This window comes from Alligator sinensis, unplaced genomic scaffold (assembly GCF_000455745.1).
Source record: "Alligator sinensis unplaced genomic scaffold, ASM45574v1 scaffold1347_1, whole genome shotgun sequence".
Lineage (NCBI taxonomy): Eukaryota > Metazoa > Chordata > Crocodylia > Alligatoridae > Alligator > Alligator sinensis.
The window spans coordinates 472,833-490,134 of record NW_005842566.1 but is presented as its reverse complement, the minus strand read 5'-3'; positions in this window follow the sequence as shown (position 1 = coordinate 490,134).

The following is a 17,302-nucleotide window of genomic DNA, read 5'->3' as shown; positions in this document are numbered from 1 at the left end:
TCCATCGACTGAAATCGAGCGAGGACTTGACCTGTATATCTCTTCACACAGCCTTATCAGGCAAACTGTCACTGAAATCCCACTTCAATCCTCGAAGCCCAGCTGAGGTCCCAGGTGATTTTGCTCAGTGCAAATTGACAGCACAGTCCTCAGCACTCCTCAGTTGCTTAGGGACAAATGATCTTCAAACACCACCAAAGGACTTCAAAATTTGGCCCAGTGGAGGTATTTAATGCCCAGGCAACACCTTGTAAGCCTGGATGGTTGGGGCCTTTTTTTAAAGCTTTTCAATTACAGGAATTTGAGGGTATCATCAATTATCAATGGATCATCAATTACCAATTATGACCCCCTAGGCTCATAATTATCTGGCAAATCAATTAATTGTTCCTTTAAACCCATCCTTAGAACTTCTCTTTTTTGCCATAATGCCTATAAAAACATTTGGCAATGGTTTGGCAGTTGGCATGGTACCGCTTATATTGATTGTAAGTTCTCTGGAGCAATGTATAATCAGGCATTTATACATTTGAACAGTACCCACCGCCCCAGCTCTTAAATTCCACCATACAGTAAATCAACCGGTATTTTTTTTATTTGTACATTTTATTTCACGACTTCTTTAAAAGCTCTGGGGGTGTTTTTCGTGCTTGGTAAATAACATGCAAGTATCTAAGAAGCCTCATACTGTGCAGTAAAGAAGAGGTCCGAAATATTGCTTTGGCTTCAGCTCTTTATGCTAAAAATATGAGACGCTAAGGAAGGCTCGCTGCAACAGAGCTGAGGCATGGGGCTTGTTTTTAAATATTTAAAGAGATATTTAAACTATCAGCTCATCTTATAAATAGCTGGCCTTCATCTGTATTGGTAAAGCTCCTTTTTTGATGCAAAGTGGGAGTATGCCGCATGCCTCAAAGGCCATGGAGGTGATAATGATTTAAAAGTAATGCCATAAACAATCACTTAGCCACAGCCAGGGGCTAAGGAGAAAGAAACACTTGCAAAGTGGGAAGTGTCAGATTGCATCCTGGCAGGGGGTGGGAAAGAGATAACATCCTCTATGCCTCAGTGTCTCCCCTGTAAACACTCCCTTCCCTCAGTCAAGCAAACACCGGAGTTGTCCTGTCCACTTATGGTCAATCTATGATAAATCAGAAGTTCAGAACTACAGAGAGTGACTTGACCAGCTTTTCAAGGCTAGTGAGCATCAGAGCTGGGTGAGAAAGTAATTTGCCCTCCTATGAGAATTTGAAATTTAAAAAACAAAATCTTATCACAAATCAGGGTGAAGTATCAAAATCTTAGCTTTTTTTCCCCCCTTCAGTAACAACAAGTAAAAAAAAAATGGGTTTGTCAAAGGTTTTATTTGATTTTAATATTAACCTTTTCATTTTTTTTCAATGTTACTATAAATTCAAAGTCAAAACCAAAAGTTATTCTTGTCCTGACAACCAAAACTTCATTCCAGATGTTTCTATGATTTTCCAAACCAGCAAATTCATCAAATCCAACACTTTCCTGTCATCTATTTTGGTAGTAAGGAGTTGGCAGATATATATTTTTTCTATGACAAAAAACAACATTTCAATTAAAAAACTCCACAGCAGCTCCAAAAGAGAACAAGGGCTAGCTTCAATTTAAAAAGAGCAAAGTCTTTTTCACCTATGGGATGAGCTTCTAAATGAATATACTCAAATCTGTTAAAAGACATTAACCCATCTGCATGCATATGAGCTCACTGGGTCTCAGCTGTGCCCTGGCATGAGTGCTAACCCAATCCCTGCCCTTGTTCGGCATGCAGCAACCCTGCTGGGTCTCAGCTCTGCTCTGGTGTGAGTGCTAACCCAGCACCCCACCAGCTCAATTCCAAGTCAGTGAAACACATGCAAGACTTTGGTCCTTTTTTAATTATTCTTTTTTTACCATCTCTTTCTATTCAATTCTCCTTCCTGCGTGTTCACTCCAAACAGTTTTGCAAGACCTTTCCTCTCTTACCCACAGTTCTGGGGTGAGAGAAGCCAATTGGCGACACATAGGGACTGAACATGCACCCCCTGAGATTGCCCATGCACCCCCTGGAAGCACCACCCACGAAACCAGAAGTGCACTCCCAGTTTTGCCACTAGCTCGGTGATCGGCTGCTGCGGGACCCTCTCCCCACCACCTCCATTGGCGATCTGGTGGCCCCCGGACTTGGGAGGCACCATTCACCCATTAAGAAGCCACAGCCCACAGCCACCTCTTGAGCTACATGCCACCCTTCCCCATCCTCTCCCACCCCAGATAAGTTCAGCTCCTGTCTACACCCACCCCTGCTCACCAGGCCCTTTAGTGGTAAGTCACAATTGTGCACATAGACGTTGACTTTCATTTTTGCCTAGGGTGGGGGGCAGCTAAAATGATGGTCACATGGAAAGTGTTATGCATTTCAGGTGACAGCCCTCTTCCCAAGGGGGATCAGGACCCTCAGGCCCCCATGTACTCTGCACCTCTGGTTCTGCAGATCTGAGATGGCATTAAGCCTCAATGTGTGACTGCTCTGAAACTGTTCTAACTTTATGATGGCACAACAATCCACAGATTTAAAATGTTTTAAAGGTAACCTGTAAAAGCACCTTAGATGTCTGAGTGCCATTTAGACACCTAAGAAAGGTGGAATAGGATTTGACTCTTAGTTGCCTACAGGTTACTGAGTGCAACACTTCATTTTAAGGTGACTAAGTCCCAAAATGGAGTCTAGCATCCTGTGTCAGACATCCATGCTCCTCAATGCATGACAAGTGTCTCAATGGTGGTTCAAAACATTCATACCCAATACCCACGGTGGAAAGCCACCGAGAGCAAATCAGTAGGAAATGATAAGCATAAGGATGCATCTAAACTCCTGCCCTTCTCCAGACCTTAGACCTGTCGCAAGCACGTCCATTCACTTGGGACACAGAAGCCAGAGTCCTCTTTTGAAGGCAGACCCCAAACACAGCGTCTTCAAAGAACTGAACAAAGTTGCTGTTTCCTTTAAAGTATCACTCATGGACCTTAGTCCTTTCAGCCTCTTACTGTATTTCCAAATTCAGTCCTTTAAAAGGCAATTACTTTAGACTGGCAACTCAGCATAGCAACCCAGCATGGGTGTTTTTTGAAGCAACGCTTACTTAGGATTAGGCATTTAAAGGGCACCACTTAGTTAACATTTTCTAAGCCAATAAGCTTTATCTCCCCCAGTACCAAGATAAGTGTAAAAATGGAAAGCTTGCGAGAAGGGCATTTTTCAAACCCATTACTTGTCTAACACAAAGCTGCTGTTCTAACTTAACAGAAAAAAGGATGCTCAAGAACAGCTTAGTGAATTTGGCAGCAAACTTTATTTCATACCAACATTATCTTATGCCTCCTGCCTTCTGTTAAGTAAAAAGAAAAATTAATGACCTACATTCTGCAGCCAGCAGTGTGTGACTGGCAGTTATTGTAGTTTCATACTGAGCATTAGAAAGCATGCAGTAACAGCCCTGTTGCCTCTTTTCTAGCAATAATATGTATAGGAGCAGTGCTTTCTAATCCTATCTAAGTGTTTTGACACCGACTTAATGTGACCTGGTGCAAGTCATGCAAATCTCTCATGTGGCTCAGATTTCTCCACCTCTAACCCAGGGGTAATTACTTATCTTGCACATTATTTATTCAACTTGAAAAATCCTGGTCTGAATGTGTAACAAAGTGCATTTGGCCAAATGTTAGTGGGTTGTGTACAGGTGCTGAGCACTTACAGCTCTTATGGCTTCAGTGAGAGTTTGGGATATCTGGGCTCTCTAATATATATATTTGCCTCTAATAGATATATATTTCTTTCTGTGCTTACAATAGGATTTGAGCAACCTGGTTTTAGTCATCCAGACTGAAAAGCTTGGCTCCACAGTGATAATGCACTTTGACATCCCCCTATTAAAAGGTAATACGCTGCTAGTTCTCATACCTTTGGGTCCTTCTCTTTGATAAGATGAGCATGGTTTTCACATATTCCATTATTCAGGAACCTGTCTTTCAAATATGTATGGTACTCACCACCTCTCCCCCTCTGGGACAGTCCCAAACAGGCCTTCTTCCTGTGCTTGAAAGGGAATTTGATCTTTTATTTCAGTTATACTGCCTCAAGGGCCTGGAGAGCAAAGAAAGACTTCAGCAAGATTCATGCTCCCTTCCATCAACACCTGGCCTATTCTTTCAGGCATGCCTGATAAGCAAGGCAAAATTATAAAATCTATCAATTCTTTTAAGATCATGGACCAGATTTTAAACTGATGTAGCTCCATTGTCTCCTTATACACATATTCCCCTCCTTCTAAAAAACCTGTAGTTTTATTGCTTTACTATGTTTAATTTTGATGTTAGGATTTAAATCATTTTTTTGCAATCCCTGTCTGATATCCTTTCCATATTGATTTTTGCTAAACAAAGCACATGTGTTGCTTTTGAGTAGGCCTTGCATCTATCAACGTACGAAACGTCAGTGTATGGAACTGAAAGCTATTTTATATATTGGATAATATGGACCCATATTTAGCTGGGCCAACTTTTGGCATCCAGCTTTGGAGATTTTAGTCTAAAGGCCACTAAAGTAAACATAGTGACTTTGACTAGATAAGACATGGTTCTCGTCCCTTCAATCCTGGAAGCTGTTTGTGATGTTGTTCTGTCTAGCTATGTCTTCATTACAAAGGTGTGATTGCAACTCAGCTGTACCTAAACTAGCTTTTACCAACCTAACACTGACCTCAGTTCAGTCTATTCAGGCCTAAACTGAAGTCTATATGCACCTCTGCTGTTGTCATTCACCATGTTAGACACGGCTATACCTACTCATGTTGAAATCACACCTTCAATCCTAGGGGAGACACGCAGTGGTGTAACTAAGGGCAAGTCACACAGTTGCATTCCACAAGAAATAAATCTCACACATTTCTAAAAGAAATGCATGTCCCCTTACAAATTCTACACAAAGTTAGGGGAAGGAGCAGAGAATGGACCCCTCTCTTACATTTCACAGTACCAACGACCTTCCAGGATAAGACTGAGGGCCACTGATCAGTGGGAAATTTTTACTTCTTTAACTGTTTGGTTTCCATTGTTGTCTCAGCCTTTAAGTCCTGAACATTTTAATTCACTGAATGAAAAAAAAAAAAAAAGAAGTCAATTTTAAGGGTTACGCTAATACAATTGGCATGTCCAAAACTGCTTAAAGGAAGCTTAAGTTTGCACCAAGATGGTACCTACCATCAGATGCATTGATACAACTAAGTGGAAAAGGTTTTATAGAACCATATATTAAGGTGGTGTACTCTATACTCTTTGAATAGTAAGTCATTTTATGCCTACATCATGCATACATCTAGCACTGCAAAATCCAGCACCTGTTGCTGGTGGAGATCTGTACTCTGCAGTCAAGGGACTTCCTCTCCAATGCAAAGTGTAACCTTCTGACCTCATGTCACATCCCTGCTTAGCAGCTGCTCCACACACTAGTCCCTTACTTCCATGAGCAATGCATGTAGACAAAAAAGGTATAATTATGCCATTCACTTTTGCTCCCTGCTACAGTTTGGTCTGTCTCCAAAGAAACTTTTGAGATGTTTGAGGCAGAAGAAAATTATGTATGTCCTAAAGGAGGTAAAGAAAACATAAAAGGAGAGAGAGGTAACCCAGACACATTATATAGATTATCACCTGTAAAATGATGTAGATATGAAGTAGCTTATGTTGATGTCCTCTTATCCTGCTCACAATATTACTGAGCTGTGAAGGATTCCTGCATCCTCTCTCACATTCATTTTATTTATATTACAGTTTCATGCTGTACATACATGTAAGCAAGAGACACTTCTACTCCTGGAAAGCTGACTGGCTAAAATCAAGGAAATCAAGGGTGATTTGTTGCAGAAAGCGGGTCTATGAGATAGCCAAAACCAGAACCCAGAGCTGTTCAGTCCCAAGTGGGGACCCAGTCCATAAAAGGATGCTGCTTCTCTGGTCTATGTCAAGATAGGAGCACCATAAAGCAATAGTGGCAGCTGTTAATTTTTACAGCTTCAGTTGGTGGGAGCTGGGTCAAAGTTGATTGATTTACATCCTCAAATTCCTCTCCAAGGATCCCTTCTGTGACTAAGTGTGAATTGTATGAAGTGCCAGCTTCAGAGAACGGAGGCAAATGTTTTCTAGGGTCCTTCCAAACCAGATCAGACCATTCCACATGAATCCAAGCAGCATCTGCACAAGCTTTCTGGGTAGAGACTGTCACTTTGTGGCAGTGCCATATGGGGACAGGAGTTCACAGGGAATGAAGAGCCATTAGAATGACCAGGATACTTAAAAAACATCTGGAATTTTAGGATCCTGAAGCATTGTTCCCCCAGCTTCCTTTATTGACCCCAGCATCATGCTGTCAGTAAAGAGTAACTATGGTTTCTTGCTCAATTAACAGCAGTGGAGATGACCAGCAACAGCACAGGTTGCTTGCCAATACAGTACAGTATTGCAGCTTCAAAAGAGAGTCCGTTGTAGAAGGAGCAAATGTCACTGTCTCTCAATGGTCCCATAAAGAGACTATTAGACTTGTGGGGAGGAAATCACTGTCTTACCATCACAGACCTGGCCATGATTAGCAAGAAAGAACAGTGAGAGTTAGTCACAGCTGCAGTACAGAAGAGAAGTGGCCAGGAAGAAATGCTGTGCTGCAATATGTACTGTAGTCTTGCTATTAGAGCAAGCCGTCATCCATCACTGTTCCATTTCTGTACCCGATGGAGCTGCTTTTTCATTGTTAAATTAGCTGATATGTTATTCCTGACTCACATTTGATGCAGAAGCAGATTAGTCAAGAAGACAGGAGTACAGAAGTATAGAGACTCATGCATCAGACTGCTAGATGAGATACACACGCATATACACACAAAGGAACACACATTTTTTAGTGATGTTTGTGATCCACTTAAAACCTATGTACCAGAAGACAGAACTGTAAAATGGAGTAGGTATTGTTTCCATTGCAACTGAATATCTGTTCCTGCTCTTTTGATGTCCACTGATATGACCAAGATTGGTATCTTAATTTTCCAGTTTTAGTACTTTCAGCTCAACCATAAACATAAAAGTTACAGACAGACAGACAGATTTCCCCCCCCAAAGCCCCCCCCCCCAATAAATATTAGGGGGTTTACATGATTAGATAATCCCAAGCACATCTACGCAAGACGCTTACTGCACATTAGCCTAATAACACTGCGCAGTAGTGTGTCACAGCAAAAACCCATGCTAATAGCCTACCGCGCAGTGTTATCAGGCTAATGCACAGTAAGCATCACTAATCAACCGTGTGCCGGCGCTATTGCGCAATAACTCTAATTACTGCACATTCAGTTAGTACTTTATTAAGGATGTACTAAACTAAATGCACAGTAATTAAGGTATATTAATGAACGTGTAGATGTGCCCCCCTTGTTGCTACAGGGTTGTGCACATCCAAGTACTTTATCTAATTTTAAATCTGTTTAAGCTTCTAGATTTAAAATAAATAGAAATAAACTAAGCAAACAAGATTCCAAATAAGGTAAATGAGGGCGCAAGCACGTGTGGCTTAAAATACAGAGGCAAAGGAAGTGCCTTTAAGACAGTCTCCAATTTTTTTAGGATTTTTCCATTCTTCCCCACAACATTACTCAGCATCCCATCATGTCCCTGTGGTAATACTGTGGGTGAGTTCATTGAGAAAATTGCAAATGGTTGCTCCGCAACTGTCATACTCTATTAAAAAGGCAACTCTACCATGCCAACAACAACGCAAAAAGTCAAAACACAATTTCACTCAAAATGATCCACCCAAACTCCCTAAAAGATAAACATTGTAGAACATACACAACACAGTATATGAACATCAGAGACTGGTTTGATAAATATATGGAAAGGATGGGCTCAGCTCAGTCTTTTTTAGGAACTTCATCACTGTTTTCACTTGTATTGAAACAAACACTTATAAAGGGAAGGCATTCTGTTCCCGAAATGGCCTCGCTTATGACTAAAACCCAGCCAAGATGCTGACAAGGACATTCAGGACTAAAATTGTACTGAGGACCAGCCGTAGTCTCCACACTCCAGTGACTATCACCCTAAACACAGAGGTTCAATAGAAACATCATTATACATGGCTTGCTGGACATTAGGAGACATGTATTCTCTTCTTGGCCTTGTGCCAGGCTCCCTGCCTGCCTTTCAGCCCTTCAGGTCATTTGTCAGTGCCTCGGTTTCCCATCTGTAAATTGGTGAGTATATAATCCTCCTTGACAAATGTGTTGTGAGGCTAAGACCTTTGAAGTTGGTAAAGCTCCAGGATGATATCAGGGAAGGTGCTGCATATCGTAAATCCAAAGTAATTCTGTTTCCCAATAAACGTAATGTCATTAATTCAGAGCTCTCTATGACCCAGCCTTGCAGAAGTCCTGAAAAAAAGCTTTGAGAGAACACTAGAAAATTCCACTTTATATTTATTTGATATCTTTATTATTATTATAATTATACTATTGTTATATATATGATTGCATCATACATTTGTATATTATTCTTTTATATATTGCATTTTAATTTTGAGTGGACTTTATCCCTATGTAGAGAGGTAACGAGGGCCTATGTCACACTTACTAATTGTATTATGGGACTGCTTAAAAGACTCTACTACCAATGTCACAGCCCTATCTATTTGGCATTGTACAAGCACAGAGTGAGACCAAGTGCTTGAAGAGTTTATAAATCTAAGTGAGAGAGACAAAAAGGATGGAAAGGAAAACAGAAGCAGAGAGAAAGCAGAGACTTTCCCCAGCTCACCAGCAGCAGAGCAGAAATTTGGACCCAAGTTTACTCATGCCCATACCCATGCCGTAACCATTAGTTCATGATTAGTCCTAAAGAGTACTAGTGAGAGTAAGGGTACAAGGATTTTCTTGCTGTTTAAAATAATATATTCCATTTCCCTAAACATTTAACCAGAAATTTAAGTTTTTGTAGGTTATTCAAGGTAAGAGAAATTGATGCAGTCAGGTATTTTTTTTTTTTTGACACAGGCTTGGTTGCCTGGAAAAAAAACAAAGCTTTTCTTTTTTCTTTGACACAAACAAACCAAACAACTAGAGACTGGGCACATCTACACAAGGCTCTATACTGTGAAGAAGGGCAAAATACTGAGCAGTAAGTGTCTGTATCTACACGTGCAGATGCTTATTGTGCAGTAAATTGCTCTAATCATGAGTAAATTTCCTACCTGCAAATGCAAGGAGCAAATTTACTTGCAATTAGTTACTGTGTAGTAGCACAGGTGTAGGCACTGACCAGGAGCAAATATGCTCCCAGTCAGCCCCATCACTGAGAGGCTATCCTCAGGCCAAACTCAGGGCCTCAGGGCTGGGAGCCTCTCCTGTCCCAGAGCTGGGCTGGCTCTATTCCTGCCCCAGCCCCAGGCCCTCAAGGGCCTGAAGGGATTCTGGGGTCCTGGGGCACTTCCTGGCAGTCTGTGGCCATTGCTAGTCACTGCATCCCTGAGGACAGGCCCCAGGGCAGCCATGGCAGCCTGCCCACACCCTGGTGCCACTCCCTGGCACCGCGTTGCCTTGTGGCTGCCAGGACCCTACTGTCCAGCTATCCAGGGTGCTGCAGGCCCCTGCCAGGCCTGGCAGCACCCGGGGCCAGCTTCTGGCCGCTGGGTCCCATTCCAGCTTGCCCCAGGCTACTTGCAGATGCCTGCATGGACCCTGAAGCTGGTGCCTGGCACTACAGCCATACATATGTGTCTGGCCTGCTCCATGCCCTTGCTTTGGACACTGTAGACAGCTGCCCAGGCCCACCAACACTGAGACTGCTGCGCAGAGGCCCAGTGAGCCATTGAGGGAGCCATGTGTCATCCTCTTCAATGCCACATGCCACCTCCTGTGGCTCCAACTGGTTCCAAGAGGAGACTACAGACCTCATGGCACTATGGGGTGAGGTTCAGGGTCTCAGCCAGTTTGTGTGGGGCGGGCACTCCAATGCCCACATTGACGAGGGGCTGTCAGGACGCATGTGGGAGCATGGGCACAACTGATAGGTATATGAATATCAAGGCCTTGTGGGCACAGTAGACCACCATCACCGACCACAATCACCACTCGGGGGCTGCCCATAAGTCCATGCCCTTTACATGGCAACTGGATGACATCCTTGCACCCTAGGACCCTGGCCACAGCTGTGCCATCTGTTCAAGCATGGGCAGCCTGCCTGAGTCTCCACTGCAGCCTGGCACCAAGTGACATGTCACTTGGGGAGGGCTCTTCAACCCACCAGGAGCTCGTCCCACTATTTTCCCCACCCCCAGCATTATTCAGCACCTCTGGGAGCCTGGGCCAGTGCCTGCCCTGCTAACTCCATGGACTCAACGCTGCCCATGAGGCCAGGCAGGCCATAGCACTGACAGCCACCAGTCGTTCCAGCTCCTCTGTGGAGGGGGCTTCTGCCCAGGCAGGCAGACACCATGCCCCTGTGCCCCAGGACACCACCAGGAGCTGCACATCCTTGCCACCAGTGGGGACTGACCTGGGCCACTGGGCACACCAGCCCCACCCACATGGCCCCATCACTGCCCCAGGTTCCCCCACCCCCCCCCCCAGCATGCAGAGAAGTGGGATTCAGTGAAATATTTTATTGAGCACCTGTGCCCCTGCAACTAAGTGGGCATAGGCCTCTCACATGCCAAGGAATATGTTGATGCTGGTGGCGATATCCTCATCAGCTGTGAGGGGCAGGTATATGTAGCACAGCCACACAGGTAACCCTCCAGGTAGCGGTAGAAGTTGTAGAGCAGAGTGGGCTTGCTCAGGGTCCTGTGCCTGTGCACAGGTGCACCTGGAGCACCGTGTTCACCAGCAACAGCAGGACATAGTGTGTTGGGCATCCTATCAATCTGTGCAAACAGCTCCTTATGCCTCACCTAGGACACTTTCAGCAAGGGCATACTTGGGGAGCAAAGCCAGTGTGGGGGGAGGGAAGGGATTGGCCCTAAATCCCATCACCTCTGAAGCATTGTGAACTTGGCATATTGGGACACCAGACCATTTCTAATTAAAATGCTGCCACTACAATGTTGCCACCACAGGACAGTCATCACACACTTTTTTACATTTGAGCACCCTTGTAAGTCCTGTACAAACACACAATTGTGGTTTTCCATAGGCTACGTGCAATGTGCACTGATTCTTGAAACCAGATATAAAAAAGTATGCATCTTAAATTTACATTGTACCATACAAAGCAATACTCTATATATGTTTTACCAGTCAGTGGTGTTTTAGTTAACATGTCATTAGATGGTCAACAACCACATAAATATAGATTGTAAGATTTTGATTATATTTCTGTTTTGTCACATGAAGTCTTGTTGAGACTTTAACGTAATTCAAACCTTTTTATGGTTGCCATATTTATGACAGCAAGCACAGCAACTTGCAGAATGCCACTCATTTCAGTGTGGATATTATGTCTTGCCTTTCAAATCGCATTGTTATGTTCTGGATTGAGGTTAATGCCATTCTTCTCCATCAGTAAACATAAAACACAGTCAAAATTGTAATATAGTCATACAGGGAACAAGTCTTATCGGTACAATGATGGGGATTTGTATATAGCTGCATTTCCAAATATAAACCACACTTCAGTAAGAAGTTAGCCTCGTGCCCACATTTTAATGGTGTACTGCCAGTACTAAGAAACAAAAATGTTTAAAAGCCAGGAGATAGCAAAATCAAATGAACCTGTCTTTTTAGAACAACAGATCAAGGCTTTTGCAAGGCTTTTATATAAAAATACCACACAGACTGAGCATATATCCACCTACTTTTATTTCAACTCCGAAATTTACACAGCTGAATCATATTAATTTGAAAAATGAAATTTAACTGGAAGTGCCATCATAACTTTAACTATGGGAGCATGAATGGTGCCTCTATAGCACAGAGGTAATTTTATAAGGTAAATAAAATTCAGGATGTAGATGCGTATTAGGGTGCTGTACAAAAAGGATGCAATTACTCTGGAAATGACTATTTTGGCTTCATCCATTTAAAATGACAATATAATTTACTGTAAAGAAACAAAAGTATATGCTCATTCTCTCTGTATGTCCCTTTTAATATCCTTCATCTTTTTTACTCAACATGACTGCAATAAGATGCCTTGTCCATCTCACAGCTGTATGATAGCTGGCTTCCATTCCAGGCTCAGCCAGTTGTTCATTTGCAGTCCTAAAAGTTGTAGGAGCGAATGCATATTTTTCCATCCCATTGATCTAGTGGCCTTCACATTAAAATACCAAAATGGCCTGAAATAAAGAGTCACACAGCACAGTCCTATGATTTGGCTGTGCTTCTACATTGGGATGTTAAGATGACAAAATCATTATGTTGATTCTTAAAATAAAATACTTTTTAAATCAAAATAGAAGCTGGGTTGGTTTTAGTTCCAGTGGTACAAAGCAAATATAGATTAATCATTTCTGAGCATCCTTCTGCATGTGGAAAATGTATGGTATAGGTGATACTAATAACATAATGGCTTTAACGGTTTGGTTTCTATGTAATAAGCTCCCAAGGGATATCAATAAAAAGCATAAAAACTCCAGCTTGCTCATAAATATGCTGAGATCTTTTATAATACTTGCTGTGCTAAACCAATACATGGCATAGCTACTGTTAAATATAGGTAAAGATATTGTGTGAGACCTAAACTTGGAAAACAATAGGGTCAGTAGTAAAGGTCAAATTGAAGCATGTATAAATTTAAACTAACACGATTCATCTTATTCTAATGTCTAGAATAAGCAGCATTAGGCTTGCCAAAGTTTATTCACTGGCTGTGTCCAAACATGCATGGACATTTGGTTCCCCAGGGAACTAGCAGAAGTGCAGGTTGTGCCACTGCTAGTTGTTCCTGGGGAACGCCTGTGCTACGTATGCTCTGGCGTGCATCAGGTTAACCCAGGTGAGATAGGGGAGGGTGGGACCAGCACTGGGCTGGCTCCAGCAGCCTTACCGGGGATCCTGGGGGCCTTTCAGGGCTGCAGCAGTAATGATCCTGCCTCACGGAGCCTGGCCAGAAGCCATAGCACAGCTCTGGGCAGCCAGGCTCCCGTTTTGAGCTCCCATATGCACTGCTCTGCTTTTTTCCCCCATGCATATGCAGAAGTCACAAAAACCCTCTGCTCTGCTCCCTTGTAGCACAGAGAATAACTGAACATGTGATATGTGGTGCTGCAGGTAGGTCTGGATGCTGTGCTCATCTGAATGTGGCCACTTTCCAACTGATGCTTTGGAAAAGAGCTGAGCTATATCCAAGAAGCACGTGGACATTAACAAGGTCAGGGCCACAATGTTTAACAGGTAGGCATCTGGCATCTGGCCCTCAGTGTGGAATCCAGAATTCTGTGCTGGACTCCCAGGGGCGACACTTCAACAAAAACAAAGGTCAGGAGGGACAGAATTGTCCCAGCCAGACTCTTCCAGAGTTCAGGTGGTTCAGGCACACTCCTGGCATTTGAACCTTCTCAGTCTAGGGAGGGAATTGAATTTAGGTTTCTAACAGGGCATCTACATAAGACATGCTACTGCACAGTAGCCTAGTTTACTGCGCAGTAAGAGCAAGCATCTACGTGTGCACACCATTACTGCGCAGTAAAAATGACTAATCGCGATTCAATTTGGTACCTGCAAATGCAGGTAAAAAAATTAATCATGATTAGTAACTGTGCAGTAACAAATGTGTAGACACAACCCGGCAGCAAGCTTGCAACCGGGTCTGCCCAGCCACGATGGGCCAGCCTAAGGCCAGCACCAGGGCTGCAGTCTAGGAGCCTCTCCTGCTCCAGGGCTGGGTTGCATCACTGGCAGCCTATAAAAGCTTGCAGCCATTTTTTGCCCTGGGGCATACATCACAGGAAGTCTGAGGGAAGTGCAGGTCTTGTGTGTCCTCCTGGGCAGGCCACAGCCTTACTGTCCCTGCAGACCTGGAGCCCTCGGCTGCGGCTTGGCCCTGCTCAGCCTTGCAGCTGCCAGGACCCTGCTGTCTGGCCAGCAGGGTGCTGAGCAATGTGCTTTAGGCTGCTGCAGCTCCTGCCAGCACTGCCATCTCCCCAGGGCTGCCTGCAGGATGTTTTTGGCAACAAGGTCAGCAGCACCTGCCTGTTGCAGACCCCCAGCAGCCTGCTCTGCATCTGCAGCTGCTGTGGAGGTCGCCAGTCCCATGCCGTGAGGGATCTAGATTCCTGGCTGCTCAGACTCCTCTACAGACAAACAGAATTGCAGGCATCCAGTGAGATTTCTGATCATAGAATCATAGAAAATTAGAGTTGGAAGGGACCTCAGGAAGTCATCTAGTCCAACCCTCTGCTCAAAGCAGGACCATCATTGCAGCCCTTCAGGTAGTTGAAGGCTGCTATTAAATCCCCCCTGTCTCCTCTTCTCGTGACTAAATAAGCCCAGTGCCCCCAGTCTTTCCTTATAAGTCATGTCCCCCAGCCCCCTCACCATTTATGTCACCCTCCACTGGACTCTCTCTAATTTGACCACATCCTATCCACAGTGCGGGGCCCAAAACTGAACAGAGTACTCCAGATGTGGCCACTCCAGTGCTGAACAGAGGGGAATAATCACTTCCTTGACCCAATGGCAATGCTCCTACCAATGCATTCCAGTATGCCATTAGTCTTCTTGGCAACAAAGGCACACTGTTGGCTCATATTTAGCTTATTGTCCACTGTAACCCCCAGGTCCTTTTCTGCACAATTGATGCCCGGACAGTCAGCCCCCAGCCTGTACTGGTGGATGGGCTTGTTCAGTCCTACGTGCAGGACTTTGCATTTGTCTTTGTTGAACCTCATGAAATTCCTTTTGTTCCAATCCTCCAATTTGTCTAGGTCACTCTGAATCCCAGCCCTACTCTCCAGCATATCTACTATTTCCCCCAGCTTAGTGTCATCTGCAAACTTGCTGAGGGTGCTCTCTATGCCATCTTCCAGGTCTTTGGTGAAGTCATCAAGTAAAACTGGCCCCAGGACCGACCCCTGAGGCTCTCCACTTGATACTAGCTGCCAACTAGACATCAAGTCATTAATTATTACACTCTGAGCCCTATGCTCCAGCCCATTTTCTATCCACCTTACAATCCATTCCAACCCATACTTCCTTAGCTTGTCTGCGAGAACGTTGTGGGAGACTGTATTGAAAACCTTGCTAAAATCAAGGTACACTACATCTACCAGTCTTCCCGTATCCATAGAGCCAGTCACCTCATCATAGAAGGCAATCATGTTGGTCAGACATAACTTGCCCTTGATGAATGCATGATGACTGTTCCTAATCACCCCTTACTACTCCAAGTGCTTAGAAATGGATTCCTTGATGACCTACTCAATGATTTTTCTAGGGACTGAGGTGAGCCTGACTAGTCTGTAGTTCCCTGGATCCTCCTTTTTCCCCTTTCTTAAATAGGGCACTATGTTTGCCCTTTTACAATCATCTGGGATGTCTTCTGATCACCATGAGCTTTCAAAGATGATGGCCAATGGCTCTGCAATTACATCAGCTGATTCCCTCAGCACCCTTGGGTACATAGTATCCAGCCCCATTGAGTTGTACAAGTCCAGCTTTTCTAACTAGTCCTTAACCTATTCTTTCACCACTGTTGGCTGCTTACCTCCTTCCTTAACTGTGCTGTCAGGCACAGTAGTCTGGGAGCTGACCTTGTCTGTGAAAACTGAGGCAAGAAAGTCATTGAACACTTCAACCTTTTCTGCATCCTCTGTCATTAGGTTGCTCCCCCTCCACCCCCCCCCCCCCCCCCCCCACGCCCACCACCCCCCCCCCCCCCCCCCATTCAGTAAGAGACTAACACTTTTCCTGATCCTCCTCTTGTTACCGACACACACAAAGCTTTCTGTAAGTTTATAAGGCTGCCAGGTGGGAGGTTTTTGGATAACAATTTGGGGCTCAGGAAGACTTCAGATATCAAAATTCTGCTTGAGATGCCCAAGTTCTTATCTGGATTTAACCTACAGCCCATTTCATTTCTAAATTGGAGTTAGTTACCAGTGAAGTTCAGGGAAGCTATATCAAGATGCCACTGGCTGAAGATGAATGTTCTTTTTAAGAGGTTCAGAAAAACAAGACATTTTGGATCAGTTTCTACTCTGTTAGTGCCCACATTTCAAGAATTAAATCTAGCTCTTCCACTTGACAAGTTGGCATTGAACTGATGAATTTACCTGCAATATGCTCTACCTCTGTGCATGAATATTCTTTAAGGAAGTAATACAACATCCAACAGATATGAAGAACTTCATAAAAGGCTTATACCAGAAGGCTGAATGAGACCGATTTTCCTGTTGACTGTAATGGAAGCATACCATATACAATTGTTTTGAGAGCTCCCCAACCGATCGTACTGCATAAATACCTCGTTCTTCTTACTTTATCCTTAGATTGTAACTCTAAAGTTTGTGGGGCAATGGCCCTTTTTGTGAGTTTGGGCAGCATATGATGAATAATACATCATGCTCTTTATCACAGTGGGACTGAAAGGAAGTGATCCATTTTAATCACTGTTATGCTGCTACAGGCTGGGAGAATATTCAACTAGGTCCATAAGTTCCACAGCCAGGAAAAATGGGGAGAAGTTGTGGCTCAGAATTTATACCTGACACATAATAATTGTATTCAAGAGCCAAAACATACCCAAAATGTATGAATGCTAGTGCAAACTTGATCTGTCTGACCTGACAGCCCTTAAGAGGGTGACATTTGGCTTTTTATCAGTCAAGTAGGCTGCTTCAATCTAACTTTGTGTAAGGATTTTGCTAACCACATGCAGACACCTGATTCACAGTCCAGAGCTTTATGGTTTGGATCTTGCAGTCACAAACAGCCATGAGACTTTTCATTCACTGAATTTATTCACATGAGTGATGTTTGCAAGATTAAGCGCTTAGATGTTTTTACTCTTCGAGGCATAGAAAGAAGGATTTTGTGGCTTCAAATCCTTCAGTATAATCTGTACAGGTGGGCTTCTGCCCTGACTGTACCCAACTAACATCTCTGAAATCCTATATGGATTATAGGATCCACACACACTCTTCTGACTGAACCTATGTTTATCACATGGTGCAACTTAAAATCACTATAAAGCAGTACAACTTCTACCATGAATTTTAACCAACACTAGGTAAAATTCTGGCTGGTGCATGAAAAAA